At 57.3% G+C, this 12933-nt stretch overlaps 1 protein-coding gene across 3 annotated transcripts in view; it reads left to right on the top strand.

The window, feature by feature from the left end:
• ADD2 (adducin 2) overlaps window positions 1-12933 on the top strand; it is an 89584-nt gene that overhangs the window by 28188 nt on the left and 48463 nt on the right. Inside the window, exon 1 of one of the 3 annotated variants that reach the window (XM_026017827.2) lies at window positions 6356-6871. The exons of the other annotated variants lie outside the window; for them this stretch is intronic. The gene's annotated coding sequence lies outside the window, so the exon portion shown is untranslated. Of the gene's footprint in view, window positions 1-6355; window positions 6872-12933 lie in introns of those variants that run through there. 3 annotated transcript variants of the gene reach the window in all.

Raw genomic sequence — 12933 nt, 5'->3', positions numbered from 1 at the left:
GTGGAGAGGACGCAGATCCCGGGGAGCAGGCGTGGCCGTCCTGCCCAAGGAGCTCCCTGTGCGTCATGCATTTGCCCTCACCAAACGCTGTCCTCTCGCCTTCCTCCTCCCAGAGCGCCAGTAGCGCCAGGCTCTGTGCTTGTCAGGCTGCGGACCAAAGGATCAGGCTCACAGAAGGTATTTACAGCAACAGGCTGGAAACGACTTTGAAATTTAGTTCAGCATTGACGACTCTTGAGATTTATCGGCCGTTCCCCATCACGGCTAATTCCCGCCTGTGTGTTTCCGTAGGCCCCTGGTGCGGCCGTGTTCCCGTCCAGGGCACCTGCCTACTCCTGCATCCCCCCACCTTTCCCCATTTGCTGCTGGTGTCCACTTCTGATTCCCTGGTTACTGCCGATCCCCTCGTTCCCCATCTTCACCCACATCAAGGCTGGTAGGCGTTGGCAGGTAAAAGGGACTTGTTTCCTTTGCCCACAGTGTTTCTGACATGAAATGTGTGAGTTTTTTTTGTTTTTGTTTTTGTTTTATACACTGACCAATTCCATAATGCCAGAATTCAATTCAAACCTGACACGACCTAGCAGGAGTTGGCATCAGATACAACAGGTTAAGGGCTCAGCCTCACAAGACTACACTCACTTCAGAAGCCACTTGCAAGCCCAGGTCTCTGCACACTTCTGATTGTGAATCAGGAGTTCCCCAACCCCTCTTATTTGCGAGAACAGCCCACAGAATTTAGGGAATTGCTTACGTCTCCTGGTTTATTATATAATAAATGATAAAGGATACAGATGAACAGTCAGATGAAGAGGTAGAGACGGTGAGGTCTGGAAGGGTCTCAAGCACAGGGCCTCTGTCGCTGTGGAGTTGGGGTGGGCCACCCTCCTCCCATGTGGATTCGTTCACCAACCTGGAGGCTCCCCAAATCCTGCATCGTAGAGATTTTTATGCAGCTTCATCACAGAGACATGATCGATTATTATTAGCTCAGTTCCCAGCCCCCCTCGCCGTGCTAGAAGATGGGAGATAGGGTTGAAAGTTCCAGGCTCCTGATCATACCTTGGTCTTTCTGGTGACCCGCCTCCATTCTAAAGCCCAACAAGAGTCACTTCTTTAAAACAAAAGATGCTCCTATAATCCAGAAATCTCCAAGGGATTTAAGAACTCTGTATAAGACACGCCTATCCTCCCTGTCATCCAGAAAATTCCAAGGGTTTTAGGAGCTCTGTGTCAGGAACCGGGGGCAGAGACCAGTATATATATATTTCTCATTTCACAGCAAGGGAGGCAGGAACTCACTTTCCTTTTGTAAGAGGCCCATCAAAAAAGTTCTTAGACCCGAAAAATAGAACAAAACAAAAAACATAAAAACCGCACTATTTCCCTCAAGATAAATGATGCTTCTAGAATGAAGAAATGCCTTGCTGGACTGTTTAACAGGCATTTTGCCCTGCTCTCGATGCATGCAGTGAAACTGCTTTCTATAAGTTTATGTTCAATATATACCTTGTCATCCAAACCTACTGGTTCCTGAGTTTGTATTGTGAGTTGTGGGTGTCGAGGGATACATTTAAGCCTAACTGATCGACCTGTTCAGGCTTTTGTACCCTCTCCCCTCACTTTTTAACCTTTTTAATTTGTTATGAACTGAGAAGTGCATTAATGTCATCCATTATTTTTTGGATCCCGTTCTTTTCTTTCTTTTTTTTTTTTTTTAAAGATTTTATTTATTCATAGAGACACACAGAGAGAGAAAGAGAGAGAGAGAGGCAGAGACACAGGCAGAGGGAGAAGCAGGCTCCATGCACAGAGCCTGACATGGGACTCGATCCCGGGTCTCCAGGATCACGACCTGGGCTGAAGGCGGCGCTAAACCGCTGTGCCACCGGGGCTGCCTGATCCCGTTATTTTCTAACTAATTCTCATTTGCTTTTGATTATACGTGTATGTGTATGTAGCCTATATGTATCTATAACGAATATGTGTGTATACATATACATCAAAATATATATAGTTTAACACTATGTTACTTGATGCATAACATCAGCCCTTCAATATGATATTTTCATTGTGGGAATTACTCTTTTCAAATATAAAAACAATCTTTGCCTTGTCTAGAGGTTTTTACTGTGACTCTTGTTGTCTTTGGTATGAATGTTGTTTGTTTACATTTATTTTTTCCTAGATAGCTAATAATTTCTCTTTTTTTGATAGCTAATAATTTCTAATCATGTTAGATGACATACACATATCTTTGTATAAGCAGCCTAAAGGTGGATTTTTTATTTTTATTTATTCATGATAGACATAGAGAGAGAGAGAGAGAGAGAGAGAGAGAGAGAGGCAGAGACACAGGCAGAGGGAGAAGCAGGCTCCAGGCAGGGAGCCCGACGCGGGACTCGATCCCGGGTCTCCAGGATCGCGCCCTGGGTCGAAGGCAAGCGCTAAACCACTGAGCCACCCAGGGATCCCCCCCCCAGAGGTGGATTCTGCTTGGTTCCCACACACCTCCTGTGATCGTCGCTTCTTATTTGTGTCTTCCAGTCCCCCGCTGCAGCGTGGGATTGGAGTCCGTCCCGCCCCTGGCCGCGTTGTGGACGAGCACTGCCGTCCTGGTGCAGGTGCCGCACGTGGCAGGAGATGCTCACAAGAGGTGCGGAGCAGCTCTGGCCTCTCAAGGAACCGCTTCCATGTGCTGGTGGGAAGGTTGCTGAAGTTTCTGGGGAGGACAGAGCCGGGAGGCAGGCAGTGGGGGAGGAAGAAGGTGTCACCGCCATCTACTCAGCTTGGTCTCCTCCAAGTGACAAAGAAAGGTGCCTGTCAGTCACCACCTGGGCCTCTCCTTCTAATCTCTTAGGTCTCGTGATGAATAAACGCCCATCGTTGCTCTGGCTCTAGTCTAATAGTCTTTGTGAGTCTTGATCTGATTTAATGTGTGACTCAACATGGGGTTTTAATGAAAAGTCGAGGGAGAGTGAGTAAATGGATCATTAGGTAGACACCATCCTCAACTGGCATTTCTTATAATATTTGTCATCATTTACAACACTTTTGGTCACCCATGACCAGATTTTTGTTTGCATTTATAAATAAGTCTCTCGACTAGTGTTTAATTTTTCTTTTTAAATAAACCAGCTATAGAAACAATTGCTATGCCTCTTGGTTTCCTGGGCTTTGGAATCGGATGAGCCCACGGCGAGTGTTCAGCTCAGCCACTTATTAGCTGTGTTTCTGAGAAACGTAAATGCCACAGGCCTCAGTTTCCCGTCTGTAAGATGGGAATAACAATTTCCGCTCTAAAGAGCGGTGGCGAAGATGGGAGGCAATCTATGGCATGTTTGCCAGAACTTGCTGTCTTTGGGCCTCACACGGAGGTGAGAAGCTGAACCGCAGAAGAATTCTCAGGGAGGTGGAATCAGAACATCGCTTGGATGAATTAAACGTCTCAAAACAGTACAAAGCCCCCAAGTGTCCGTTTGATGACAGGGGTGGCCTCCCTCCCCTGACGGAGCCCTTGGAGCGTACCGGCTGGGCTAAGTGTTTCCACCGCCCTCCAGGCTGCTATGATTTGAGTATTTCATTCAACTTTTGTGTGTTTGTTTAAATCAAGTATGGAAAGAACTAGATCCTTTACAGATCTTAATAAGATTTTCTGAACTGGGCAGCTTCTTGAAAGGCACAGGAGCAAATCTAGATGTTCCCAACAGGCTAAATAGCTTCTCCCAGTCCCTAGCTCTCTGTCTCGTCTTCTTTGTTTAGAAATTTCGGCTGAACCTGGGGACCGACCTCAGGGGACTGCTATGCTTGCATCATGAGGCCCAGAGGGGATTTTGCAAAACCACCTGAATGTTGTGGGTCAGCACAGTCAAGGAGCCGTCACCAGTTTTCTGTGGCACAGAAAGCAGTTTGTTTATTTTTTTAAAAGATTTTATTTATTTATTCATGATAGACACAGAGAGGGAGAGAGAGGCAGAGACCCAGGCAGGGGGAGAAGCAGGCTCCCTGCAAGGAGCCCTACGCGGGACTCGATCCCGGGACCTCGGGGTCACGCCCTGGGCTGAAGGCGGCGCTAACCATGGAGCCACCCGGGCTGCCCAGTTTAAATTTCACCATAATGTGAGGAGTCTTCTCTAGAAACCTCAGCCAGCCCGTGTCGTTTCTATGAAAATGTGGTTGCCTGACCCTGTATTTCTCCAGAAACTAGCGTTAGGGCGGCGCGGTGGGCAGCGCTCCGACTCCGGCCGCCTGGCCCGCCCCGCGCTGCTCCGTGAGCCTCGGTTGTGCCTTCGTGCCGGCACAGTCCTTCTGCAGGGGATGCAGCAGACGTCATCGCCGTCCAGCTGACTGTTCTCGGTGTTTCTGTTCTGCTCCCTGGACGCTTGAGGACGACTCCGGTTTGTGTACACGGCTTCTTCCCTTGCCCTGTGGGGCCCTCCCGAGGGGGAAGGCAGGCCGGGCTAATGAAGCCTGTTCCGCGGCTCCTGGGTGCACGGTGGGGGAAGAGGGACGGGGCCTGGAGGGAGACGTGGGCAGGGCAGGAGAAAGGGAAGACAAATTGAGTGAGGTTTCTGCATAATGGAGGTGAAGCTGGGGGGGGGGGGGTGAGGAGAAAGAAGGGGGCCAAGGGTAGACTAGGCTGAGCCGAAGGGGAAAGGCCTGTCTAGCTGCCTTAGGCGAGTGCCGTGCATCGGGGAGGAGAAGGGAGATTTTAAGGACTGCGGGCGAAGGACGGAGGATGGAAAACTGCGTCTGAAACTAGTGATGATCTCTATGTTGCCTAATTGACTTCAAATAAAAAATAAAATTAAGAATTAAAAGTACTGCTGGAGACTCTATTCTTACCAGCGCTTGAGAAATCCAGGCGAAGGATTTGGGATATTTTATTTTATTTTTTTATTTTTTATTTTTTTTAAATTTTTATTTATTTATGATAGTCACAGAGAGAGAGAGGCAGAGACACAGGCAGAGGGAGAAGCAGGCTCCATGCACCGGGAGCCCGACGTGGGATTCGATCCTGGGTCTCCAGGATCGCGCCCTGGGCCAAAGGCAGGCGCCAAACCGCGGCGCCACCCAGGGATCCCGGATTTGGGATATTTTAAACTTTGTGTTGCATGAACCGTGTCCCAGGACTGGCCCCCTCCCCCCCATAAGGACTCAGTTCCTCTTTCGTTACTCATCCCCGGCACCCCGTGCCCTCTTAGCGTTTAATCCCGGGAGTGCCCTTCGTTCCCTATTTCCCTGCTCCCGCGTCTCACTGTGGCTTCCTGTGACGAGGCTCGTCCTCATCAGTGGTGTTATCGGTCGTAATGAGGCAATCGCGATAATTGGGAGAGTCGGAGAAAGCACCGCAGGGGCTGAAAACCCAACCACCACTCTTTGAACTCGAGAGTCGATAATCTTAAAATTCTTTCTCCTAATTGACTTCAAAATTGTGAGCGCTTTCTGTGGGTGATGTCCCAGTGTCTAGAAGAAGCCTTTGTTCACGAACACTCCGCAGAGCCACGCCTAGGCCTCGTACCTGCAAGGGGTCCTTCCGGGGGAGATGGGTCGGGACTGCATCTGCAGGACTCTTGGGTTTTCTTTTTCCTTTTTTTAAAGATTTTATTTATTTATTCATGAGAGACACAGAGAGAGGCAGAGACACAGGCCGAGGGAGAAGCAGGCTCCATGCAGGGAGCCCGACGCGGGACTCGATCCTGGGACTCCAGGATCACACCCAGGGCTGCAGGCAGCGCTACACCGCTGGGCCACCGGGGCTGCCCCGACTGTTGGTTTATAAGGACGGATAAAGCACGTGTCCACATAGGGTGATGCAAGGTAAAGGGCGCTCACTTCTGACAACGTGGCTCAGGGAGTTCAGAGCATGAAGCACAGTGGCTGTTTTCTGGGCAGGACCGACCCTAACGTGTATCCCTTCAGGCCCCCGTTGCCCGCGCTCGGGTGTCGCAGAGCGTATCCCGGGAGGTACCAGCCATCGTCTCCCCTCCCCTCGGTCTTTCCCTGTCTCTGACCCCACTTCCCTGGTGGTTATAATACTGGGGTTCCCTACCTCTGACTCTCCAGTGCCCCCTCCCCAACAGGGGAATATTTACCCAGACCCTTCACCCCCGAAAGGCTCCCCTGGGCCCCACTCCCCGCCTTGCACCAGGTTTGAGCCCTTGGTAGATGCCAGTGGGCTGACTCTACCGTTTGGAGAAATGCGAGGGTGGGTGTTTTGGAGAAAAAAGTGCTGGGTGGCATTGGAGGGTTAATCCTACTTCCCTAAGCCATTCCCAGTCACGTGGGTCAGTCGCTTGTCCCTCGTCAACTGTTCTCTCCCTTTACGGATGAACTCATCTCCCCCGGTGCACTTGTTCGTGTGGGCTGTGCACCCGTCGGCTGCGTTGGTTCGGGCCGTGCGAGGGGCCCCTGCTCCACCGGCCGGTGCTCCTGGCGCTGTGATGCTCTCGGGGTCCCCAGTGGGGAGGAGGTGGCGGGCCCTGTGGAGAAGTGGGCAGAAGGCGGTGCTGAGGCTGGGCCCCGGCTTTCTAATTCTGGAGCTGAGAACAGACTGGTTTCCTTGACAACAGAGATGAAGTCTGCTCGCCGGCCTCTGGGGGTGGGCTTTGTGTGTCTGCGGAGAGCGGGGACTCGGCGACAAGAAAGAAGATCCTTTCTTTATCCATGCAGCAGCCCGGTCCTGAAAACTCGCCAACTCTTACTGTATTTTAAAAATATCATAAACGTCCCAGGTGGCACGGCGACATCAGTTACGCCGTCTACGCTGGCATCCAAGCGTCGCGTCCTCCCTTGCTTCCCGCCGCATTGTTTCTGCTCCTTGACGTATTTTACCAGCAACACCTTGATCACACGTTTAAGGCGTCAGTAGGTAGGTTCTCCCCCGGCGCCCTGGACGGCCGCATGAAAAGCATCTTTTCCTCCTTTAGCTAGAAGTGATCCGCGTGGCCAGGCAGCTGGGCGGTGGGGGAGTCCGCGCCCGACAGGCTGACGCTGGCTCACAGGGCATCCTCCGGACAGGCTTTGGGACCCAGGCCCTTCCCTGATGCGAGCCCGCAGGTTCAGCTTGCTTGGCCCCCGGGCCGACGGCAGGGCAGCCTGTCTTGGGGCGGCGGCTGTTTAATTCGTGCGCCACCCCCCTTCCTCCAAGAGCGGCCTGCAGGTGGCAGAGGAGAAGGCAGGCCAGGGCCATCTCATGCCTCCCGCAAGCGGCAACATCTGCTGCCGGGAAAATGCGGGGAAAGGATCTGCAGCATCGTAGCCCGAGGCAGATGCGACACACGTGGCCGCGGGACCCTGAGCTCACACGAGCAGTGCGTCTGTTCCAATCCACCTTACTCTGCGCGTGTCGTGTCGGTGCACAGCACTCAGGTGCTGGCTGGGTTAGATGGGAGACTGAGCAGCACCCGTGGGCCAAGGGTGACGGATGGGATGGGAGCTAATTAGCAGAGGAAGGCCCCTCGGACAGGTGCACGGACGGGCAGCGGGGGCCACGACCCGGTACCTCCCGGGGATATTTCTGGGCAAGTCCTTCCTCTTGTGGCTCAAACTTTGCTCTCACCTGCCCCCCTCTCCCGGTAGGCAAAGGGCGAGCTGTAGCCTCCTGGAGCTGCCCGCGAGGCCCTCTGATCTATCATCCTCTGAAGGGGGGACCCCAACCCCCCAGGCAGGCCGGGGGCCCCCCTCACAGGAGCATCCTCGGCTCGGCTTTTTACATGGAGGCGTCCTCCCCACCCCAGGACCTTGCTACCCTGTGGGTCCCGGCAGACCCTGTCCCGCATCCACGCTCCCGGCACGTCTGAGGGCCAGCGAGGATGGCCAGGGAGACGGCGAGCCCGCCTCTGACCCACGGGGCACCGCCGGGCGCCAGGTCGCAGGGCGTCTCGGAGGCTGCCCACGGGGGCCCAGAGGCCCAAGGACGTCCAGGGCTTGTTCTCATCGCGGAGAGGGTCGGTGCGAGATGCAGGACCAGGCCCCCGGCTCTTCCCGCGGGACCGCTTCTGACGGAGTCGCAGCAGCCTCCTTGCCGGCGGGGCCTCGACATGCGGGGCACGGAGTCCCCAGAGCCTCCGTCAGGGTCCTGGGCGGCACAGCTGCCCTCTCGTAGGGCGAGTGTGGCTGAGAGAAACGCGAGGTCCCACGGTGCCGCCTCTACCCCGTCGCACGCACTGGGTTGGGGGGGGCACCCTCCTCGCAAGCGAGGTGCCGGCGAGCTCCCGCGCATCCCCCGCCCGGGCCGCAGCCCTCCGCCGCACGACGTCGCAGGTGGCACTCCTGAGAAACCGCGAGGCGTTAATTAGCAGAAGCGCCGCGTGTTTAAGACGCGAGGTTTTAAATAACTATTAAATCAAGCCTGCTTCGCGGAGCTGAGACTCCGTCTGCTCCAAAATCTAAGGGGCTGAGTTTTGCTTCATGCACTGAGAGAACCGCTTAAATGCCTCTGGAAGTGATGGTTTGGGGTCACTTTGGTTCCCTTGGACGTAGAAACTGAGGCACAGAGGCCCACGGGGCTGGCTGTGCTCGGGGCCGGCTACACTAAGGCACGAGCGTGCACCTCGCGGAGCAAAGGCCTGAGTGGCTCCTGGCGTCCAGCAGGCACGTGAGGGGACGGGGCTTGGGCCCCGGAAGCCGCATGACGGGGCTCAAATGCAAAGACCGAGCCCCCCGGCTTTCCGCAGGGGTGAGGCAGGCGGAGCCAGGGAGCCCAGGCCGCCGGGCCAGGCTATCCCCGGGTCCCTCCTTGCACAAGTCACACGCCCTCGGCCTCCGTCTTCTCAGGGTTCGGTGAAGGGGGCGGGGAGCTGGGCTGTGTGTCCGTCGGGCGCTCGCGAGGACGGACGTTCCTCGGCGGAGGGCGTTCACCGCGGGCCGTCTGCGCAGGCGACAGGAGGCGACAGCGTCCCGGGGCCGCCCAGGGCCCGCCCAGCGGGAGGCCACTCTGCCGGGGAGGGGGGAGGCTGGAGGGAGGCTGGGGATGGTGGGGGGGTCCACCCGCCCTGGGGCCAGGGCCCCTCCCGCGGGAAGCTGCACGGAGGTGGGCAGCCCGGGAGGGAACGGGCGAGGAGGACAGGCCACAGGAAGCCGAGGCGGGGAGGGAAGGCGGGTGGCGGGAGCAGCCCGTCGCTGGGACGGTCGCTCTGGACTCTGTGTCCTTGAGGCCAGAGGAGCCTTGGCTGAGACGCGCGGCTCGGCCGCCAGGAGCCCGCGGGCATCCTGAGGGGCGCTGAGCGCCTTCTGCGCCGGACTCGCCCCGGACGGACACGAGGCCTTCGGGGAAGGGAAGGAGGTCACGGGGTCGCCCCCGTGACCCGGAGGACCCCCGCGTCCACACGGGGCTTCTGCCGTGAACAGTTCGCAGCGGGCCGGTGTCCGTGGCAGGCTTTTCGAGAACGCCGCCTGGATCGTCACACGAAGCACCTGCTCGGAGCGGGTGTCCGGTCAGCACCGGGCAGACGGGATGGGTTTGCTGTCCCCTCACCTAAGGGAAGGAGGGGGCACGGCGGTCACACGGCGTCGTCAGGCCGCGCTGCGCACACAGGCGCTCTCGCCGCAGACCCCTCCCGGGCGTCAGGCTCCTCGTCGGGGGGATCCCAGGCCACTCGGCCCTGCCACCGTGGGCTCCCCGGCCCGGCCGACGGGTGCGGGAATGACCCCGCAGGCCATCGCGGAGGAGAGCTCGGAGGCGTAGACGGATCCTCCTGCAGCCACGTCCCTGACGTCCACACCGCGTGCCGTGCTGTGACCTCAAGGACGCGCTTCAGTGCCCTTCGCGATGACTCGAGGTTTTGCGTGTCCTGACTGTGAGACGGGGAGTGGGTGGCCCCACAGCTCCTGAGCCCCCTTCTCCGCTGCTGCTGCCCTCGCACCTCACGTTGCTGCTCCTCTCCCAACACGGTGCCTCAGACTCGCCTTCCCCAACGGTCCCCCTGGTTCTCTCTCAGCTCCCTTCCCCTCCATCCTACCCCACAAAGCACGGAAGAGCCCCTGAGGCCAGGGGGGTCCTCCTGGAGGTCAGGGAGGCGAGGCTGCGGGGCGGAGAGCTGGGGACACTCACGCAGTAGTCGTCTTTGCCCCGACTCACGTGCAGGGGTGAGTAATAGCAGGAAAAGACGCCAGCCTGGTGGCAAACGCCAGGTGCCAGAGCCAGGAAGCGCCAGAGAACCAGGTGCTGGGGAATGGGAGGGCCTTGGCCAGGGGAGGGAAGAGCTGGGCCCAGGCGGGCTGGGGGGTGGCCCTGTGTCTGGGCCGGGCGTTCCCTGCAGACACACTGGCCAAGGCGTGAAGGCCGAGAGGACTTGGTCCTGTTCCCCGGGAAGACGTGGCCGGTGGCCCTGCCCTGCCCTGAGCCCACGCTGACCCCGGAAGCCGCCTCCCCTCCTGCTGACCGAGCGCAGAGGGCGTCTGTCTGCAGCCTCCAGAACGCGGGAGCTGCCGCGTGATCCGAGGGCACAGCCATCGTGGCTCCGGACGCGGGCGATGCCGCGGGTTTGTGACCCGCTCTAGGGACAAAACCGTCTATGTGGATTGGATCGCAGGCGGGCGCTGGAGAGGGATCCGTGGGAAACGAACGTAGTGAGGTTGTTAAAGACAAAATTTGTCTGAGAAGTTTGAAGGTCAGTTGGCTTTTATTCAGTAATTCACGGATCGGGGAGCAGTGGGCGAGCTGGGAGGAGCTGACGGAAGGGAAGGGCTGCACAGGCAGGACCTGGCCAGACACTTAGCAAAGGAATGGACAGGAACGTTCCGGGAGAGGCCACGTGCCCTTAGGGGACAGCGCAGGTGGTCTTGGTGGTGGATGGCCTCCTCGTCCTAGGGTGGGGGGTCTTGGTGGTGGATGGCCTCCTCGTCCTCGGGGCGGGGGTCTTGGTGGTGGATGGCCTCCTCGTCCACGGGGTGGGGGGTCTTGGTGGTGGATGGCCTCCTCGTCCTCAGGGTGGGGGGTCTTGGTGGTGGATGGCCTCCTCGTCCTCGGGGCGGGGGTCTTGGTGGTGGATGGCCTCCTCGTCCTCGGGGCGGGGGTCTTGGTGGTGGATGGCCTCCTCGTCCTCGGGGCGGGGGTCTTGGTGGTGGATGGCCTCCTCGTCCTAGGGTGGGGGGTCTTGGTGGTGGATGGCCTCCTCGTCCTCGGGGTGGGGGGTCTTGGTGGTGGATGGCCTCCTCGTCCTCGGGGTGGGGGTCTTGGTGGTGGATGGCCTCCTCATCCTAGGGTGGGGGGTCTTGGTGGTGGATGGCCTCCTCGTCCTTGGGGTGGGGGTCTTGGTGGTGGATGGCCTCCTTGTCAGGGTCCAGGACGGGTTCTGCGTGACCCCTGATTCCTTCAGGCCACTCAAGATGACATTTCCGGCGGGGGGGTGGGGAGGGGATTGGACTGTAGGCAGCTTAGACAGTGGCCCGGTTTGGTGACTTGGCCTAGTGTCACGACTCCATTTGGGGCTGCTGGTTTTCTTTTTAACTAGGCCAACGGGGCATCGGCCTCTTCTGCCCATGCCTACGTTGCCCTTGGCAGACCAGCTTTTTTTTTGTTTTTTAGCCCCAGGCTGTTTTAGTGGGTGAGCTTCCCCACTCCTGCCCCCACCTGAGACGTGCCGGTGGCCTCTGCTCTGTCGTTGACCAGCCTGAGCTTCTCAACACCCACTCCCACGTCGAAGAGCCCAGGCTACACGACAGGCGAGTTCTCGTTGCCTCTTGGACCAAGCATTTTCCACTCCGTAAAAACAATAGGGAAGGGCTGCCTGGTTGGCTCAGTTAAACGTCTGACTCTTGATTTCGGGTCATGATCTCAGGGTCATGTGGGGCTGCGCGCTCAGCATGGAATTGCTTGTCCCTCTCCTTCTGCTCCTCCTCCTCCTCCTCTCTCTCAAAATAAATAAATGAATAAAATCTTTAAAAAAACACAAGTGCTGATGCATAAGTCTCCGTCAGGTTCACCGAAGGTGGGAAACGGGGACTCGATCACCAGCGTTTCCATTCTCCTAAGAATTATTTGGGGCCCTCGTAAGCCGGGGTAAGGAGATCTTATTTCGTTTTTGTTACTGTTGGTTTTTTTTTCCAACCAAAAGGATGAGACCACTTCTTGGTTGACCCTGTTAGAGAGTGATGAACAGGAGCCGTCGGAACCCATTAGTACCGCCCCAGTGAGCTGCTGTTCAATTCAGAAGCATCGACCGGGCCTGGGGAGCTGCGCCGCCCCAGCCCGCGCCCCGCTTCTGCTCTCTGTCCTCCAGCCCTTCGCTGTCACGGTGGCCAAGTGTAGCAGTTGACTGGATCTGCGACCTCCGGCCCTTTGTTCCACGCGTCCCCTTTATCATCACGGGGCTGCCGGTGACAATATGCTCTTACGCGCTCACCACTCAGAGCGCGGTCTGTGGGCCGTGAAGATGGCATCACTTAGGATCGTTGGAGAAGTGCGGCGTCTCCGGCCTCGCCCCAGGCGACTGAACCAGAGCCTGTAGGTTGGTAGATCCCTCGGCAGGTTGTGTGCGCGTGAAGCTTAAAGTAGCGCCCAGACGCTCTGGAGGCCAGAAGTGCACAACCGAGGCTGCGCGGCCTGCAAAGGCTCCAGGGGAAGAATCCTGCCTTCTTCCAGCCGCTGGGCGCTGGCGTTCCTGGCCTTGCAGCTGCGTCACGCCCGTAGCTGCCCGTCTTCCTGGGGCCGTCTTGTCCGTGCGTCCCGTCAGGGATGTGTGCTGGGATTCGGGGCACACTTGGATACTCTAGGACGATTTCAGCGCGAGATTCTTAAATTAGTCTCATCGTTCAGGATCCATTTTCCAAATAAGCCCCAATTCTCAGGTTCCGGGAGTTAGGTCATGGACGTATTTTTTTTGCGGTGCCACTGTGCGACCTACTACAGACCCCCTCGGACACGTCCGTGCTTCCAAGCCGCATGCCAGTGCCCCCCCGCCTCAGGGGTCCAGCCTGGAGTTTGGGTTC

Source organism: Vulpes vulpes, unplaced genomic scaffold (genome assembly GCF_048418805.1).
Source record: "Vulpes vulpes isolate BD-2025 unplaced genomic scaffold, VulVul3 u000000657, whole genome shotgun sequence".
Lineage (NCBI taxonomy): Eukaryota > Metazoa > Chordata > Mammalia > Carnivora > Canidae > Vulpes > Vulpes vulpes.
The sequence above is the reverse complement of the archived record's forward strand: the minus strand, read 5'-3'. Positions and strand labels throughout refer to the sequence as shown.